We start from the raw sequence: 21,261 nt of genomic DNA on the forward strand, positions 1-21,261 counted from the left end.
CTATTCCATTCCATTCCGTTCGATTCCATTCGATTCCATTCGATTCCATTCCATTCCATTCCATTCCATTCCATTCCAATACATTCCATTCTACTCTGGTTGATTCCATTCCATTCCATTCCATTCCATTCCATTCGTCTCCATTCGATTCCATTCCATTCCATTCCATTCTATTCCATTGAATTCCATTGAATTCCATTCCATTCCATTCCATTCTATTCCATTCCATTCCATTCCATTCCATTCCATTCCGTTCTACTCGGGTTGATTCCACTCCATTCCATTCCATTCCATTCCATTCCATTCCATTCCACTCGGGTTGATCATTCCATTCCATTCCATTCCATTCCATTCCATTCCATTCCATTCCACTCGGGCTCATTCCATTCCATTCCATTCCATTCCATTCCATTCCATTCCATTCCATTCCATTCCACTCGGGCTCATTCCATTCCATTCCATTCCATTCCATTCCATTCCATTCCATTCCATTCCATTCCATTCCATTCCGTTCTACTCGGGTTGATTTCCATTCCATTCCATTCCATTCCATTCCATTGCATTCCTTTCCATTCCTTTCCATTCCAATCCATTCCATTCTACTCGGGTTGATTCCATTCTATTCCATTCCATTCCATTCCATTCCATTCCATTCCTTTCCATTCCATTCCATTTCATTCCATTCCATTCCATTCTACTCTGGTTGATTCCATGTCACTCCGTTCCGTTCCATTCCGTCCCATCCCGACCCGTCCAATCCCGTCCCGTCCCGTCCCATCCCGTTCCGTTCCACATGGGTTGATTCAATTCCTTTCGGTTACATTGAATTCCATTAAATTCCATTCTACTCGGATTGATTCCATTCCATCCCATTCCATTCCATTCCATTCCATTCAATTCCATTCCATTCCATTCCATTCCATTCCTTTCCATTCCAATCCATTCCATTCTACTCGGGTTGATTCCATTCTATTCCATTCCATTCCATTCCGTTCCATTCCATTCCATTCCATTCCATTCCATTCCATTCCATTCCATTCCATTCCGTTCTACTCGTGTTGATTCCATTCTATTCTATTCCATTCCATTCCATTCCATTCCATTCCATTCCATTCCATTCCATTTCATTCCATTCCATTCCATTCTACTCGGGTTGATTCCATGCCATTCCGTTCCGTTCCATTCCGTCCCATCCCGACCCGTCCCATCCCGTCCCGTCCCGTCCCATCCCGTTCCGTTCCACATGGGTTGATTCAATTCCTTTCGGTTACATTGAATTCCATTCCATTCCATTCTACTCGGATTGATTCCATTCCATTCCATTCCATTCCATTCCATTCCATTCAATTCCATTCCATTCCATTCCATTCCATTCCTTTCCATTCCAATCCATTCCATTCTACTCGGGTTGATTCCATTCTATTCCATTCCATTCCATTCCGTTCCATTCCATTCCATTCCATTCCATTCCATTCCATTCCATTCCATTCCATTCCATTCCATTCCGTTCTACTCGTGTTGATTCCATTCCATTCCATTCCATTCCATTCCACTCCATTCCATTCGATTCCATTTGATTCCATTCCATTCCATTCCATTCCATTCCATTCCGTTCTACTCGGGTTGATTTCCATTCTATTCCATTTCATTCCATTCCATTCCATTCCATTCGATTCCATTCCATTCCATTCCATTCCATTCCGTTCTAGTCGGGTTGATTCCATTCTATTCCATTCCATTCCATTCCATTCCATTCCATTCCATTCCATGCCATTCCATTCCATTCCATTCCTTTCCATTCTATTCCATTCCATTCTACTCCATTGAATTCCATTCCATTCCATTCAATTCCATTCCATTCCATTCCTTTCCATTCCATTTAGTTCTACTCGGGTTGATTCCATTCCCTTCCATTCCATTCCATTCCATTACTTTCCATTCCATTCCATTCCAATCCATTCCATTCTACTCGGGTTGACTCCATTCCATTCCATTCCATTCCATTCCATTCCATTCCATTATATTCCATTCTATTCCATTCCATTCCATTCCATTCCATTCCATTCCATTCCATTCCATTCCATTCCATTCCATTCCATTCCATTCCATTCCATTCCATTCCATTCCATTCCTTTCCATTTACTCCATTCCGTTCTACTCGGGTTGATTCCATTGAGTTTGGTTCCGTTCCGTTCCGTCCCGTCTCGTCCCGTCCCGCCCCGTCCCGTGCCGTTTTACTCGGGTTGATTCCTTTCCATTCCGTTCCGCTCGTTTCCGTTTCGTTCCATTCCGTTCCACGCGGGTTGGTTCAATTCCATTCTATTCTATTCTATTCCTTTCCATTCCATTCCATTCTACTCGGGTTGATTCCATGCCGTTCCATTCCGTTCCATTCCGTCCCATCCCGACCCGTCCCATCCCGTCCCGTCCCGTCCCATCCCGTTCCGTTCCACATGGGTTGATTCAGTTCCTTTCGGTTACATTGAATTCCATTCCATTCCATTCTACTCGGATTGATTCCATTCCATTCCATTCCATACCATTCCATTCCATTCCATTCCATTCCATTCCATTCCATTCCATTCCAATCCATTCCATTCTACTCGGGTTGATTCCATTCCATTCCATTCCATTCCATTCCATTCCATTCCATTCCATTCCATTCAGTTTCATTCCATTCCATTCCATTCCATTCCATTCGATTCCATTCCATTCCATTCCATTCCATTCCATTCCGTTCTACTCGGGTTGATTCCATTCTATTCCATTCCATTCCGTTCGATTCCATTCGATTCCATTAGATTCCATTCCATTCCATTCCATTCCCTTCCATTCCATTCTATTCCATTGAATTCCATTCCATTCCATTCCATTCCATTCCATTCCATTCCATTCCATTCCGTTCTACTCTGATTGACTCCATTCCATTCCATTCCATTCCATTCCATTCCATTCCATTCCATTCCATTCGATTCCATTCCATTCCATTCCATTCCATTCCATTCCATTCCATTCCATTCCAATACATTCCATTCTACTCTGGTTGATTCCATTCCATTCCATTCCATTCCATTCCATTCGTCTCCATTCGATTCCATTCGATTCCATTCCATTCTATTCCATTGAATTCCATTCCATTCCATTCCATTCCATTCCATTCCATTCCATTCCATTCTATTCCATTCCATTCCATTCCATTCCGTTCTACTCGGGTTGATTCCATTCCATTCCATTCCATTCCATTCCACTCCATTCCATTCGATTCCATTCGATTCCATTCCATTCCATTCCATTCCATTCCAATCCATTCCATTCTACTCGGGTTGATTCCATTCCATTCCATTCCATTCCATTCCATTCCATTCCATTCCATTCCATTCCATTCCATTCCATTCGATTCCATTCCATTCGATTCCATTCGATATCATTCGATTCCATTCCATCCCATTCCATTCCATTCCATTCCATTCCGTTCTACTCGGGTTGATTCCATTCCATTCCGTTTCATTCCATTCCATTCCATTCCATTCCATTCCATTCCATTCCATTCCGTTCTAATCGGTTTGATTCCACTCCATTCCATTCCATTCCATTCCATTCCATTCCATTCCATTCCTTTCCCTTCCAACCCATTCCGTTCTACTCGGGTTGATTCCATTCCATTCCATTCCATTCCATTTCATTCCAAACCATTCCATTCTACTCGGGTTCATCATTCCATTCCATTCCATTCCATTCCATTCCATTCCACTCGGGTTCTTTCCATTCCATTCCATTCCATTCCATTCCATTCCATTCCATTCCATTCCATTCCATTCCGTTCTACTCAGGTTGATTTCCATTCCATTCCATTCCATTCCATTCCATTCCATTCCATTCCTTTCCATTTACTCCATTCCGTTCTACTCGGGTTGATTCCATTGAGTTTGGTTCCGTTCCGTTCCGTCCCGTCTCGTCCCGTCCCGCCCCGTCCCGTGCCGTTTTACTCGGGTTGATTCCTTTCCATTCCGTTCCGCTCGTTTCCGTTTCGTTCCATTCCGTTCCACGCGGGTTGGTTCAATTCCATTCTATTCTATTCTATTCCTTTCCATTCCATTCCATTCTACTCGGGTTGATTCCATGCCGTTCCATTCCGTTCCATTCCGTCCCATCCCGACCCGTCCCATCCCGTCCCGTCCCGTCCCATCCCGTTCCGTTCCACATGGGTTGATTCAGTTCCTTTCGGTTACATTGAATTCCATTCCATTCCATTCTACTCGGATTGATTCCATTCAATTCCATTCCATACCATTCCATTCCATTCCATTCCATTCCATTCCATTCCATTCCATTCCAATCCATTCCATTCTACTCGGGTTGATTCCATTCCATTCCATTCCATTCCATTCCATTCCATTCCATTCCATTCCATTCAGTTTCATTCCATTCCATTCCATTCCATTCCATTCGATTCCATTCCATTCCATTCCATTCCATTCCATTCCGTTCTACTCGGGTTGATTCCATTCTATTCCATTCCATTCCGTTCGATTCCATTCGATTCCATTAGATTCCATTCCATTCCATTCCATTCCCTTCCATTCCATTCTATTCCATTGAATTCCATTCCATTCCATTCCATTCCATTCCATTCCATTCCATTCCGTTCTACTCTGATTGACTCCATTCCATTCCATTCCATTCCATTCCATTCCATTCCATTCCATTCCATTCGATTCCATTCCATTCCATTCCATTCCATTCCATTCCATTCCATTCCATTCCAATACATTCCATTCTACTCTGGTTGATTCCATTCCATTCCATTCCATTCCATTCCATTCGTCTCCATTCGATTCCATTCGATTCCATTCCATTCTATTCCATTGAATTCCATTCCATTCCATTCCATTCCATTCCATTCCATTCCATTCCATTCTATTCCATTCCATTCCATTCCATTCCGTTCTACTCGGGTTGATTCCATTCCATTCCATTCCATTCCATTCCACTCCATTCCATTCGATTCCATTCGATTCCATTCCATTCCATTCCATTCCATTCCAATCCATTCCATTCTACTCGGGTTGATTCCATTCCATTCCATTCCATTCCATTCCATTCCATTCCATTCCATTCCATTCCATTCCATTCCATTCCATTCGATTCCATTCCATTCGATTCCATTCGATATCATTCGATTCCATTCCATCCCATTCCATTCCATTCCATTCCATTCCGTTCTACTCGGGTTGATTCCATTCCATTCCGTTTCATTCCATTCCATTCCATTCCATTCCATTCCATTCCATTCCATTCCGTTCTAATCGGTTTGATTCCACTCCATTCCATTCCATTCCATTCCATTCCATTCCATTCCATTCCTTTCCATTCCAACCCATTCCGTTCTACTCGGGTTGATTCCATTCCATTCCATTCCATTCCATTTCATTCCAAACCATTCCATTCTACTCGGGTTCATCATTCCATTCCATTCCATTCCATTCCATTCCATTCCACTCGGGTTCTTTCCATTCCATTCCATTCCATTCCATTCCATTCCATTCCATTCCATTCCGTTCTACTCAGGTTGATTTCCATTCCATTCCATTCCATTCCATTCCATTCCATTCCATTCCATTCCATTCCATTCCATTCCATTCCATTCCATTCCATTCCATTCCATTCCATTCCATTCCATTCCATTCCATTCCATTCTATTCCATTCCGTTCTACTCGGCTTGAATCCATTGAGTTCCGTTCCGTTCCGTTCCGTCCCGACATGTCCCGTCCCGTCCCGTCCCGTCCCGTCCCATCCCGTCCCGTCCCGTCCCGTGCCGTTGTACTCGGGTTGATTCCATTCCACTCCGTTCCGTTCATTTCCGTTCCGTTCCATTCAGTTCCACGCGGGTTGATTCAATTCCTTTCTATTCTATTCCATTCCATTCCATTCCATTCCATTCCATTCCATTCCATTCCATTCTACTCGGGTTGATTCCATGCCGTTCCGTTCCGTTCCATTGCGTCCCATCCCGACGCGTCCCGTCCCGTCCCGTCCCGTCAAATTACGTTCCGTTCTGATCGGGTTGATTCCGTTCCGTTCCATTCCGTTCCTTTCCTTTCCGTTCCGTTCCATTCCGTTACACGCGGGTTGATTCAATTCCATTCTATTACATTGAATTCCATTCCATTCCATTCCATTCCATTCTACTCGGATTGATTGCATTCCATTCCATTCCATTCCAGTCCATTCCAATCCATTCCATTCTACTCGGGTTGATTCCATTCCATTCCACTCCATTCCATTCCATTCCATTCCATTCCATTCCATTCCATTCCATTCCACTCGGGCTCATTCCATTCCATTCCATTCCATTCCATTCCATTCCATTCCGTTCTACTCGGGTTGATTTCCATTCCATTCCATTCCATTCCATTCCAATCCATTCCATTCCATTCCATTCCATTCCATTCCATTCCATTCCATTCCATTCCATTCCGTTCCATTCCATTCTTTCCATTTATTCCATTCCGTTCTACTCGGGTTGATTCCATTGGGTTTGGATACGTTCCGTAGCGTCCCATTCCGTCCCGTCCCGTCCCGTTCCGTTTTACTCGGGTTGATTCCTTTGCACTCCGTTCCGCTCGTTTCCATTCCGTTCCATTCCGTTCCACGCGGGTTGGTTCAATTCCATTCTATTCTATTCTATTCCTTTCCATTCCATTCCATTCTACTCGGGTTGATTCCATGCCGTTCCATTCCGTTCCATTCCGTCCCATCCCGACCCGTCCCAACCCGTCCCGTCCCGTCCCATCCCGTCCCGTTCCAAATGGGTTGATTCAATTCCTTTCGGTTACATTGAATTCCATTCCATTCCATTCTACTCGGATTGATTCCATTCCATTCCATTCCATTCCATTCCATTCCATTCCATTCCATTCCATTCCATTCCTTTCCATTCCAATCCATTCCATTCTACTCGGGTTGATTCCATTCCATTCCATTCCATTCCATTCCATTCCATTCCATTCCATTCCATTCCATTCCATTCCATTCCATTCAGTTTCATTCCATTCCATTCCATTCCATTCCATTCCTTTCCATTCCATTCCATTCCATTCCATTCCATTCTATTCCATTACATTCTACTACATTGAATTCCATTCCATTCCATTCAATTCCATTCCATTCCATTCCTTTCCATTCCATTTAGTTCTACTCGGGTTGATTCCATTCCATTCCATTCCATTCCATTCCATTCCATTCCATTGCATTCCATTCCATTCCATTCCATTACTTTCCATTCCATTCCATTCCAATCCATTCCATTCTACTCGGGTTGACTCCATTCCATTCCATTCCATTCCATTCCATTCCATTCCATTATGTTCCATACTATTCCATTCGATTCCGTTCGATTCCATTCCATTCCATTCCATTCCATTCCATTCCATTCCATTCCATTCCATTCCATTCCATTCCACTCGATTCCATTCCATTCCATTCGATTCCATTCCATTCCATTCCATTCCATTCCATTCCATTCCATTCCATTCCAATCCATTCCATTCTACTCGGGTTGATTCCATTCCATTCCATTCCATTCCATTCCATTCCATTCCATTCCATTCCATTCCATTCCATTCCATTCCATTCCATTCCATTCCATTCCTTTCTATTCCATTCCATTCCATTCCATTCCATTCCATTCCATTCCATTCCATTCCGTTCTACTCGGGTTGATTCCACTCCATTCCATTCCATTCCATTCCATTCCATTCCATTCCATTCCTTTCCATTCCAACCCATTCCGTTCTACTCGGGTTGATTCCATTCCATTCCATTCCATTCCATTCCATTCCATTCCATTCCATTCCATTCCATTCCATTCCACTCCATTCCATTCCATTTCAATCCAAACCGTTCCATTCTACTCGGGTTCATCATTCCATTCCATTCCATTCCATTCCATTCCACTCGGGTTCATTCCATTCCATTCCATTCAATTCCATTCCATTCCATTCCATTCCATTCCATTCCGTTCTACTCAGGTTGATTTCCATTCCATTCCATTCCATTCCATTCCATTCCATTCCATTCCATTCCATTCCATTCCATTCCATTCCATTCCATTCCATTCCATTCCATTCCATTCCATTCCATTCCATTCCATTCCATTCCATTCCATTCTATTCCTTTCCGTTCTACTCGGCTTGAATCCATTGAGTTCCGTTCTGTTCCATTCCGTCCCAACACGTCCCGTCCCGTCCCGTCCCGTCCCGTCCCTTCCCGTCCCGTCCCGTGCCGTTGTACTCGGGTTGATTCCGTTCCACTCCGTTCCGTTCCTTTCCGTTCCGTTCCATTCAGTTCCACGCGGGTTGATTCAATTCCATTCTATTCTATTCCATTCCATTCCATTCCATTCCATTCCATTCCATTCCATTCCATTCCATTTTACTCGGGTTGATTCCATGCCGTTCCAATGCGTTCCATTCTGTCCCATCCCGACACGTCCCGTCCCGTCCCGTCCCATTCCGTTCCGTTCTGATCGGGTTGATTCCGTTCCATTCCGTTCCGTTCCTTTCCTTTCCATTCTATTCCGTTACACGCGGGTTGATTCAATTCCATTCTATTACATTGAATTCCATTCCATTCCATTCCATTCCATTCTACTCGGATTGATTGCATTCCATTCCATTCCATTCCAGTCCATTCCAATCCATTCCATTCTACTCGGGTTGATTCCATTCCATTCCATTCCATTCCATTCCATTCCATTCCATTCCATTCCATTCCATTCCATTCCATTCCATTCCATTCCATTCCTTTCTATTCCATTCCATTCCATTCCATTCCATTCCATTCCATTCCATTCCATTCCATTCCATTCCATTCCGTTCTACTCGGGTTGATTCCACTCCATTCCATTCCATTCCATTCCATTCCATTCCATTCCATTCCATTCCATTCCATTCCATTCCATTCCATTCCTTTCCATTCCAACCCATTCCGTTCTACTCGGGTTGATTCCATTCCATTCCATTCCATTCCATTCCATTCCATTCCACTCCATTCCATTCCATTTCATTCCAAACCGTTCCATTCTACTTGGGTTCATCATTCCATTCCATTCCATTCCATTCCATTCCATTCCACTCGGGTTCATTCCATTCCATTCCATTCCATTCCAATCCATTCCATTCCATTCCGTTCTACTCAGGTTGATTTCCATTCCATTCCATTCCATTCCATTCCATTCCATTCCATTCCACTCCATTCCATTCCATTCCACTCCATTCCATTCCATTCCACTCCATTCCATTCCATTCCATTCTATTCCTTTCCGTTCTGCTCGGCTTGAATCCATTGAGTTCCGTTCTGTTCCGTTCCGTCCCAACACGTCCCGTCCCGTCCCGTCCCGTCCCGTCCCTTCCCGTCCCGTCCCGTGCCGTTGTACTCGGGTTGATTCCGTTCCACTCCGTTCCGTTCCTTTCCGTTCCGTTCCATTCAGTTCCACGCGGGTTGATTCAATTCCATTCTATTCTATTCCATTCCATTCCATTCCATTCCATTCCATTCCATTCCATTCCATTCCATTTTACTCGGGTTGATTCCATGCCGTTCCGTTGCGTTCCATTCTGTCCCATCCCGACGCGTCCCGTCCCGTCCCGTCCCGTCCCATTCCGTTCCGTTCTGATCGGGTTGATTCCGTTCCATTCCGTTCCGTTCCTTTCCGTTCCATTCCATTCCGATACACGCGGGTTGATTCAATTCCATTCTATTACATTGAATTCCATTCCATTCCATTCCATTCCATTCTACTCGGATTGATTGCATTCCATTCCATTCCATTCCAGTCCATTCCAATCCATTCCATTCTACTCGGGTTGATTCCATTCCATTCCATTCCATTCCATTCCATTCCATTCCATTCCATTCCATTGCGTTCCATTCGATTCGATTCCATTCCATTCCATTCCATTCCATTCCAATCCATTCCATTCTACTTGGGTTGATTCCATTCCATTCCATTCCATTCGATTCCATTCGATTCCATTCCATTCCATTCCATTCCATTCCATTCTGTTCTACTCGGGTTGATTCCACTCCATTCCATTCCATTCCATTCCATTCTATTCCATTCCATTCCATTCGATTCCATTCTATTCCATTCGATTCCATTCCCTTCCATTTCATTTTATTCCATTCCATTCCATTCCATTCTATTCCATTGAATTCCATTCCATTCCATTCCATTCCTTTCCGTTCCATTCCATTCCATTCCATTCCTTTCCATTCCAATCCATTCCATTCTACTCGGGTTGATTCCATTCCATTCCATTCCATTCCATTCCATTCGATTCCATTCCATTCCATTCCATTCCATTCCATTCCATTCCGTTCTACTCGGGTTGATTCCATTCTATTCCATTCCATTCCTTTCGATTCCATTCGATTCCATTTGATTCCATTCCATTCCATTCCATTCCCTTCCATTCCATTCTATTCCATTGAATTCCATTCCATTGCATTGCATTCCATTCCATTCCATTCCATTCCATTCCGTTCTACTCTGATTGACTCCATTCCATTCCATTCCATTCCATTCCATTCCATTCCATTCCATTCGATTCCATTCCATTCGATTCCATTCCATTCCATTCCATTCCATTCCATTCCATTCCATTCCATTCCATTCCAATACATTCCATTCTACTCTGGTTGATTCCATTCCATTCCATTCCATTCCATTCCATTCGTCTCCATTCGATTCCATTCGATTCCATTCCATTCTATTCCATGGAATTCCATTCCATTCCATTCCATTCCATTCCATTCCATTCCATTCCATTCCATTCCATTCCATTCCATTCCATTCCGTTCTACTCGGGTTGATTTCATTCCATTCCATTCCATTCCATTCCATTCCATTCCATTCCATTCCACTCCATTCCATTCGATTCCATTCGATTCCATTCCATTCCATTCCATTCCATTCCAATCCATTCCATTCTACTCGGGTTGATTCCATTCCATTCCATTCCATTCCATTCCATTCCATTCCATTCCATTCCATTCCATTGCATTCCATTCGATTCCATTCGATTCCATTCCATTCGATTCCACTCGAGATCATTCGATTCCATTCCATCCCATTCCATTCCATTCCATTCCATTCCGTTTTACTCGGGTTGATTCCATTCCTTGCCATTTCATTCCATTCCATTCCATTCCATTCCATTCGATTCCATTCGATTCCATTCCATTCCATTCCATTCCAATCCATTCCATTCTACTCGGGTTGATTCCATTCCATTCCATTCCATTCCATTCCATTCCATTCCATTCCACTCGATTCCATTCCATTCTTTCCATTCCATTGCAATCCATTCCATTCTACTCGGGTGGATTCCATTCCATTCCCTTCCATTCCATTCCATTCCATTCCATTCCATTCCATTCCATTCCATTCCATTCCGTTCTAGTCGGGTTGATTCCATTCTATTCCATTCCATTCCATTCCATTCCATTCCATTCCATTCCATTCTATTCCACTCCATTCTACTCCATTGAATTCCATTCCATTCCATTGAATTCCATTCCATTCCATTCTATTCCATTCCATTCCTTTCCTTTCCATTCCATTTAGTTCTACTCGGGTTGATTCCATTCCATTCCATTCCATTCAATTCCATTCCATTCCATTCCATTCCATTCCATTGCATTCCATTCGATTCCATTCCATTCCATTCCATTCCATTCCATTCCATTCCATTCCATTCCATTCCATTCCATTCCATTCCGTTCCACTCGGGTTGATTCCATTCTATTCCATTCCATTCCATTCGATTCCATTCGATATCCTTCGATTCCATTCCATCCCATTCCATTCCATTCCATTCCATTCCGTTCTTCTTGGGTTGATTCCATTCCATTCCATTTCATTCCGTTCTTCTTGGGTTGATTCCATTCCATTCCATTTCATTCCATTCCATTCCATTCCATTTCTTTCGATTCCATTCGATTCCATTCCATTCCATTCCATTCCAATCAATTGCATTCTACTCAGGTTGATTCCATTCCATTCCATTCCATTCCATTCCATTCCATTCCATTCCATTCCATTCCACTCGATTCCATTCCATTCCTTTCCATTCCATTCCAATCCATTCCATTCTATTCGGGTGGATTCCATTCCATTCCATTCCATTCCATTCCATTCCATTCCATTCCATTCCATTCCATTCCATTCCATTCCATTCCATTCGATTCCATTCCATTCCTTTCCATTCCATTCCCTTCCATTCCATTCCATTCCATTCCATTCCATTCCGTTCTAGTCGGGTTGATTCCATTCCATTCCATTGCATTCCATTCCATTCCATTCCATTCCATTCCATTCCATTCCATTCCATTCCATTCCATTCCATTCCATTCTATTCCATTCCATTCTACTCCATTGAATTCCATTCCATTCCATTCCATTCCTTTCCATTCCATTCCATTCCTTTCCAATCCATTTAGTTCTACTCGGGTTGATTCCATTCCATTCCATTCCATTCCATTCCATTCCATTCCATTCCATTACATTCCATTCCATTCCATTACTTTCCATTCCATTCCATTCCAATCCATTCTATTCTACTCGGGTTGACTCCATTCCATTCCATTCCACTCCATTCCATTCCGTTATATTCCATTCTATTCCATTCGATTCCGTTCGATTCCATTCCATTCCATTCCATTCCATTCCATTCCATTCCATTCCATTCCATTCGATTACATTCCATTCCATTCGATTCCCTTCCATTCCATTCCATTCCATTCCATTCCATTCCATTCCAATCCATTCCATTCTACTCGGGTTGATTCCATTCCATTCCATTCCATTCCAATCCATTCCATTCCATTCCATTCCATTCCATTCCATTCCATTCCATTCCATTCCATTCCTTTCTATTCCATTCCATTCCATTCCATTCCATTCCATTCCATTCCATTCCATTCCGTTCTACTCGGGTTGATTCCACTCCATTCCATTCCCTTCCATTCCATTCCATTCCATTCCATTCCATTCCATTCCATTCCATTCCATTCCATTCCAACCCATTCCTTTCTACTCGGGTTGATTCCATTCCATTCCATTCCATTCCATTCCATTCCATTCCATTCCATTCCATTCCATTCCATTCCATTCCATTCCATTCCATTCCATTCCATTCCATTTCATTCCAAACCGTTCCATTCTACTCGGATTCATCATTCCATTCCATTCCATTCCATTCCATTCCACTCGGGTTCATTCCATTCCATTCCATTCCATTCCATTCCATTCCGTTCTACTCAGGTTGATTTCCATTCCATTCCATTCCATTCCATTCCATTCCATTCCATTCCATTCCATTCCATTCCATTCCATTCCATTCCATTCTATTCCATTCCGTTCTACTCGGCTTGAATCCATTGAGTTCCGTTCCGTTCCGTTCCGTCCCGACACGTCCCGTCCCGTCCCGTCCCGTCCCGTCCCGTCCCGTCCCGTCCCGTGCCGTTGTACTCGGGTTGATTCCATTCCACTCCGTTCCGTTCCTTTCCGTTCCCTTCCATTCAGTTCCACGCGGGTTGATTCAATTCCATTCTATTCTATTCAATTCCATTCCATTCCATTCCATTCCATTACATTCCATTCCATTCCATTCAATTTTACTCGGGTTGATTCCATGCCGTTCCGTTCTGTTCCATTCTGTCCCATCCCGACGCGTCCCGTCCCGTCCCGTCCCATTCCGTTCCATTCTGATCGGGTTGATTCCGTTCCATTCCGTTCCGTTCCTTTCCGTTCCATTCCATTCCGTTACACGCGGGTTGATTCAATTCCATTCTATTACATTGAATTGCATTCCATTCCATTCCATTCCATTCTACTCGGATTGATTGCATTCCATTCCATTCCATTCCAGTCCATTCCAATCCATTCCATTCTACTCGGGTTGATTCCGTTCCATTCCATTCCATTCCATTCCATTCCATTCCATTCCATTCCATTCCATTCCATTCCATTCCATTGCGTTCCATTCGATTCGATTCCATACCATTCCATTCCATTCCATTCCAATCCATTCCATTCTACTTGGGTTCATTCCATTCCATTCCATTCCATTCCATTCGATTCCATTCGATTCCATTCCATTTCATTCCATTCCATTCTGTTCTACTCGGGTTGATTCCACTCCATTCCATTCCATTCCATTCCATTCTATTCCATTCCATTCCATTCGATTCCATTCTATTCCATTCGATTCCATTCCATTCCATTTCATTTTATTCCAATCCATTCCATTCCATTCTATTCCATTGAATTCCATTCCATTCCATTCCATTCCATCCAATTCCATTCCTTTCCATTCCAATCCATTCCATTCTACTCGGGTTGATTCCATTCCATTCCATTCCATTCCATTCCATTCCATTCCATTCCATTCCATTCCATTCCATTCCATTCCATTCCATTCCATTCCGTTCTACTCGGGTTGATTCCATTCTATTCCATTCCATTCCGTTCGATTCCATTCGATTCCATTCGATTCCATTCCATTCCATTCCATTCCTTTCCATTCCATTCTATTCCATTGAATTCCATTCCATTCCATTGCATTCCATTCCATTCCATTCCATTCCGTTCTACTCTGATTGACTCCATTCCATTCCATTCCATTCCATTCCATTCCATTCCATTCCATTCCATTCCATTCCATTCGATTCCATTCCATTCCATTCCATTCCATTCCATTCCATTCCAATACATTCCATTCTACTCTGGTTGATTCCATTCCATTCCATTCCATTCCATTCCATTCCATTCCATTCCATTCGTCTCCATTCGATTCCATTCGATTCCATTCCATTCTATTCCATTGAATTCCATTCCATTCCATTCCATTCCATTCCATTCCATTCTATTCCATTCCATTCCATTCCATTCCGTTCTACTCGGGTTGATTCCATTCCATTCCATTCCATTCCATTCCATTCCATTCCACTCCATTCCATTCGATTCCATTCGATTCCATTCCATTCCATTCCATTCCATTCCAATCCATTCCATTCTACTCGGGTTGATTCCATTCCATTCCATTCCATTCCATTCCATTCCATTCCATTCCATTCCATTCCATTGCATTCCATTCGATTCCATTCGATTTCATTCCATTCGATTCCATTCGATATCATTCGATTCCATTCCATCCCATTCCATTCCATTCCATTCCATTCCTTTGTACTCGGGTTGATTCCATTCCATTCCGTTTCATTCCATTCCATTCCATTCCATTCCATTCCATTCCATTCCATTCCGTTCTAATTGGTTTGATTCCACTCCATTCCATTCCATTCCATTCCATTCCATTCCATTCCATTCCATTCCATTCCATTCCATTCCTTTGCATTCCAACCCATTCCGTTCTACTCGGGTTGATTCCATTCCATTCCATTCCATTCCATTCCATTCCATTCCATTCCATTCCATTCCATTCCATTCCATTCCATTCCATTCCATTCCATTCCATTCCATTCCATTTCATTCCAAACCATTCCATTCTACTCGGGTTCATCATTCCATTCCATTCCATTCCATTTCATTCCAAACCATTCCATTCTACTCGGGTTCATCATTCCATTCCATTCCATTCCATTCCATTCCACTCGGGTTCTTTCCATTCCATTCCATTCCATTCCATTCCATTCCATTCCATTCCATTCCATTCCGTTCTACTCAGGTTGATTTCCATTCAATTCCATTCCATTCCATTCCATTCCATTCCATTCCATTCCATTCCATTCCATTCCATTCCATTCCACTCCATTCCATTCCGTTGTATTCGGGTTGATTCCATTCCATTCCATTCCATTCCAATCCATTCCATTCCATTCCATTCCATTCCATTCCATTCCATTCCATTCCATTCCATTCCATTCCATTCCATTCCATTCCATTCCATTCCATTCCATTCCATTCCTTTCTATTCCATTCCATTCCATTCCATTCCATTCCATTCCATTCCATTCCATTCCATTCCATTCCGTTCTACTCGGGTTGATTCCACTCCATTCCATTCCCTTCCATTCCATTCCATTCCATTCCATTCCATTCCATTCCATTCCATTCCATTCCTTTCCATTCCAACCCATTCCTTTCTACTCGGGTTGATTCCATTCCATTCCATTCCATTCCATTCCATTCCATTCCATTCCATTCCATTCCTTTCCATTCGATTCCATTCCATTCCATTCCATTTCATTCCAAACAGTTCCATTCTACTCGGATTCATCATTCCATTCCATTCCATTCCATTCCATTCCACTCGGGTTCATTCCATTCCATTCCATTCCATTCCATTCCATTCCATTCCATTCCATTCCATTCCATTGCATTCCATTCCGTTCTACTCAGGTTGATTTCCATTCCATTCCATTCCATTCCATTCCAATCCATTCCATTCCATTCCATTCCATTCCATTCCATTCCATTCCATTCCATTCCATTCCATTCCATTCCATTCCATTCCATTCCATTCCATTCCATTCCATTCTATTCCATTCCGTTCTACTCGGCTTGAATCCATTGAGTTCCGTTCCGTTCCGTTCCGTCCCAACACGTCCCGTCCCGTCCCGTCCCGTGCCGTCCCGTCCCGTCCCGTCCCGTGCCGTTGTACTCGGGTTGATTCCATTCCATTCCATTCCATTCCATTCCATTCCATTCCATTCCATTCCATTCCATTCCATTCCATTCCATTCCATTCCATTCCATTCCATTCCATTCCATTCCATTCCATTTCATTCCAAACCGTTCCATTCTACTCGGATTCATCATTCCATTCCATTCCATTCCATTCCATTCCACTCGGGTTCATTCCATTCCATTCCATTCCATTCCATTCCATTCCGTTCTACTCAGGTTGATTTCCATTCCATTCCATTCCATTCCATTCCATTCCATTCCATTCCATTCCATTCCATTCCATTCCATTCCATTCTATTCCATTCCGTTCTACTCGGCTTGAATCCATTGAGTTCCGTTCCGTTCCGTTCCGTCCCGACACGTCCCGTCCCGTCCCGTCCCGTCCCGTCCCGTCCCGTCCCGTGCCGTTGTACTCGGGTTGATTCCATTCCACTCCGTTCCGTTCCTTTCCGTTCCCTTCCATTCAGTTCCACGCGGGTTGATTCAATTCCATTCTATTCTATTCAATTCCATTCCATTCCATTCCATTCCATTACATTCCATTCCATTCCATTCAATTTTACTCGGGTTGATTCCATGCCGTTCCGTTCTGTTCCATTCTGTCCCATCCCGACGCGTCCCGTCCCGTCCCGTCCCATTCCGTTCCATTCTGATCGGGTTGATTCCGTTCCATTCCGTTCCGTTCCTTTCCGTTCCATTCCATTCCGTTACACGCGGGTTGATTCAATTCCATTCTATTACATTGAATTGCATTCCATTCCATTCCATTCCATTCTACTCGGGTTGATTCCGTTCCATTCCATTCCATTCCATTCCATTCCATTCCATTCCATTCCATTCCATTCCATTCCATTGCGTTCCATTCGATTCGATTCCATACCATTCCATTCCATTCCATTCCAATCCATTCCATTCTACTTGGGTTCATTCCATTCCATTCCATTCCATTCCATTCGATTCCATTCGATTCCATTCCATTTCATTCCATTCCATTCTGTTCTACTCGGGTTGATTCCACTCCATTCCATTCCATTCCATTCCATTCTATTCCATTCCATTCCATTCGATTCCATTCTATTCCATTCGATTCCATTCCATTCCATTTCATTTTATTCCAATCCATTCCATTCCATTCTATTCCATTGAATTCCATTCCATTCCATTCCATTCCATCCAATTCCATTCCTTTCCATTCCAATCCATTCCATTCTACTCGGGTTGATTCCATTCCATTCCATTCCATTCCATTCCATTCCATTCCATTCCATTCCATTCCATTCCGTTCTACTCGGGTTGATTCCATTCTATTCCATTCCATTCCGTTCGATTCCATTCGATTCCATTCGATTCCATTCCATTCCATTCCATTCCTTTCCATTCCATTCTATTCCATTGAATTCCATTCCATTCCATTGCATTCCATTCCATTCCATTCCATTCCGTTCTACTCTGATTGACTCCATTCCATTCCATTCCATTCCATTCCATTCCATTCCATTCCATTCCATTCCATTCGATTCCATTCCATTCCATTCCATTCCATTCCATTCCATTCCAATACATTCCATTCTACTCTGGTTGATTCCATTCCATTCCATTCCATTCCATTCCATTCCATTCCATTCCATTCGTCTCCATTCGATTCCATTCGATTCCATTCCATTCTATTCCATTGAATTCCATTCCATTCCATTCCATTCCATTCCATTCTATTCCATTCCATTCCATTCCATTCCGTTCTACTCGGGTTGATTCCATTCCATTCCATTCCATTCCATTCCATTCCATTCCACTCCATTCCATTCGATTCCATTCGATTCCATTCCATTCCATTCCATTCCACTCCATTCCAATCCATTCCATTCTACTCGGGTTGATTCCATTCCATTCCATTCCATTCCATTCCATTCCATTCCATTCCATTCCATTCCATTCCATTGCATTCCATTCGATTCCATTCGATTTCATTCCATTCGATTCCATTCGATATCATTCGATTCCATTCCATCCCATTCCATTCCATTCCATTCCATTCCTTTGTACTCGGGTTGATTCCATTCCATTCCGTTTCATTCCATTCCATTCCATTCCATTCCATTCCATTCCATTCCGTTCTAATCGGTTTGATTCCACTCCATTCCATTCCATTCCATTCCATTCCATTCCATTCCATTCCATTCCATTCCATTCCATTCCTTTGCATTCCAACCCATTCCGTTCTACTCGGGTTGATTCCATTCCATTCCATTCCATTCCATTCCATTCCATTCCATTCCATTCCATTCCATTCCATTCCATTCCATTCCATTCCATTCCATTCCATTTCATTCCAAACCATTCCATTCTACTCGGGTTCATCATTCCATTCCATTCCATTCCATTCCATTCCACTCGGGTTCTTTCCATTCCATTCCATTCCATTCCATTCCATTCCATTCCATTCCATTCCGTTCTACTCAGGTTGATTTCCATTCAATTCCATTCCATTCCATTCCATTCCATTCCATTCCATTCCATTCCATTCCATTCCATTCCACTCCATTCCATTCCGTTGTATTCGGGTTGATTCCATTCCATTCCATTCCATTCCAATCCATTCCATTCCATTCCATTCCATTCCATTCCATTCCATTCCATTCCATTCCATTCCATTCCATTCCATTCCATTCCATTCCATTCCATTCCTTTCTATTCCATTCCATTCCATTCCATTCCATTCCATTCCATTCCATTCCATTCCATTCCATTCCTTTGCATTCCAACCCATTCCGTTCTACTCGGGTTGATTCCATTCCATTCCATTCCATTCCATTCCATTCCATTCCATTCCATTCCATTCCATTCCATTCCATTCCATTCCATTCCATTCCATTCCATTTCATTCCAAACCATTCCATTCTACTCGGGTTCATCATTCCATTCCATTCCATTCCATTCCATTCCACTCGGGTTCTTTCCATTCCATTCCATTCCATTCCATTCCATTCCATTCCATTCCATTCCGTTCTACTCAGGTTGATTTCCATTCAATTCCATTCCATTCCATTCCATTCCATTCCATTCCATTCCATTCCATTCCATTCCATTCCATTCCATTCCACTCCATTCCATTCCGTTGTATTCGGGTTGATTCCATTCCATTCCATTCCATTCCAATCCATTCCATTCCATTCCATTCCATTCCATTCCATTCCATTCCATTCCATTCCATTCCATTCCATTCCATTCCATTCCATTCCATTCCATTCCTTTCTATTCCATTCCATTCCATTCCATTCCATTCCATTCCATTCCATTCCATTCCATTCCATTCCGTTCTACTCGGGTTGATTCCACTCCATTCCATTCCCTTCCATTCCATTCCATTCCATTCCATTCCATTCCATTCCATTCCATTCCTTTCCATTCCAACCCATTCCTTTCTACTCGGGTTGATTCCATTCCATTCCATTCCATTCCATTCCATTCCATTCCATTCCATTCCATTCCATTCCATTCCATTCCATTCGATTCCATTCCATTCCATTCCATTTCATTCCAAACCGTTCCATTCTACTCGGATTCATCATTCCATTCCATTCCATTCCATTCCATTCCACTCGGGTTCATTCCATTCCATTCCATTCCATTCCATTCCATTCCATTCCATTCCATTCCATTGCATTCCATTCCGTTCTACTCAGGTTGATTTCCATTCCATTCCATTCCATTCCATTCCAATCCATTCCATTCCATTCCATTCCATTCCATTCCATTCCATTCCATTCCATTCCATTCTATTCCATTCCGTTCTACTCGGCTTGAATCCATTGAGTTCCGTTCCGTTCCGTTCCGTCCCGACACGTCCCGTCCCGTCCCGTCCCGTGCCGTCCCGTCCCGTCCCGTCCCGTGCCGTTGTACTCGGGTTGATTCCATTCCACTCCGTTCCGTTCCTTTCCGTTCCCTTCCATTCAGTTCCACGCGGGTTGATTCAATTCCATTCTATTCTATTCCATTCCATTCCATTCCATTCCATTCCATTCAATTTTACTCGGGTTGATTCCATGCCGTTCCGTTCCGTTCCATTCTGTCCCATCCCGACGCGTCCCGTCCGGTCCCGTCCCATTCCGTTCCGTTCTGATCGGGTTGATTCCGCTCCATTCCGTTCCGTTCCTTTCCGTTCCATTCCATTCCGTTACACGCGGGTTGATTCAATTCCATTCTTTTACATTGAATTCCATTCCATTCCATTCCATTCCATTCCATTCGTCTCCATTCGATTCCATTCGATTCCATTCCATTCCATTCCATGCAATTCCATTCCATTCCATTCCATTCCATTCCATTCCATTCCATTCCATTCCATTCCATTCCATTCCATTCCATTCCGTTCTACTCGGGTTGATTCCATTCCATTCCATTCCATTCCATTCCATTCCATTCCATTCCATTCCATTCCATTCCATTCCATTCCGTTCTAGTCGTGTTGATTCCATTCTATTCCATTCCATTCCATTCCATTCCATTCCATTCCATTCCATTCCATTCCATTCCATTCTATTCCATTCCA

This window comes from Gorilla gorilla, chromosome 17 (assembly GCF_029281585.2).
Source record: "Gorilla gorilla gorilla isolate KB3781 chromosome 17, NHGRI_mGorGor1-v2.1_pri, whole genome shotgun sequence".
Taxonomy (NCBI): domain Eukaryota; kingdom Metazoa; phylum Chordata; class Mammalia; order Primates; family Hominidae; genus Gorilla; species Gorilla gorilla.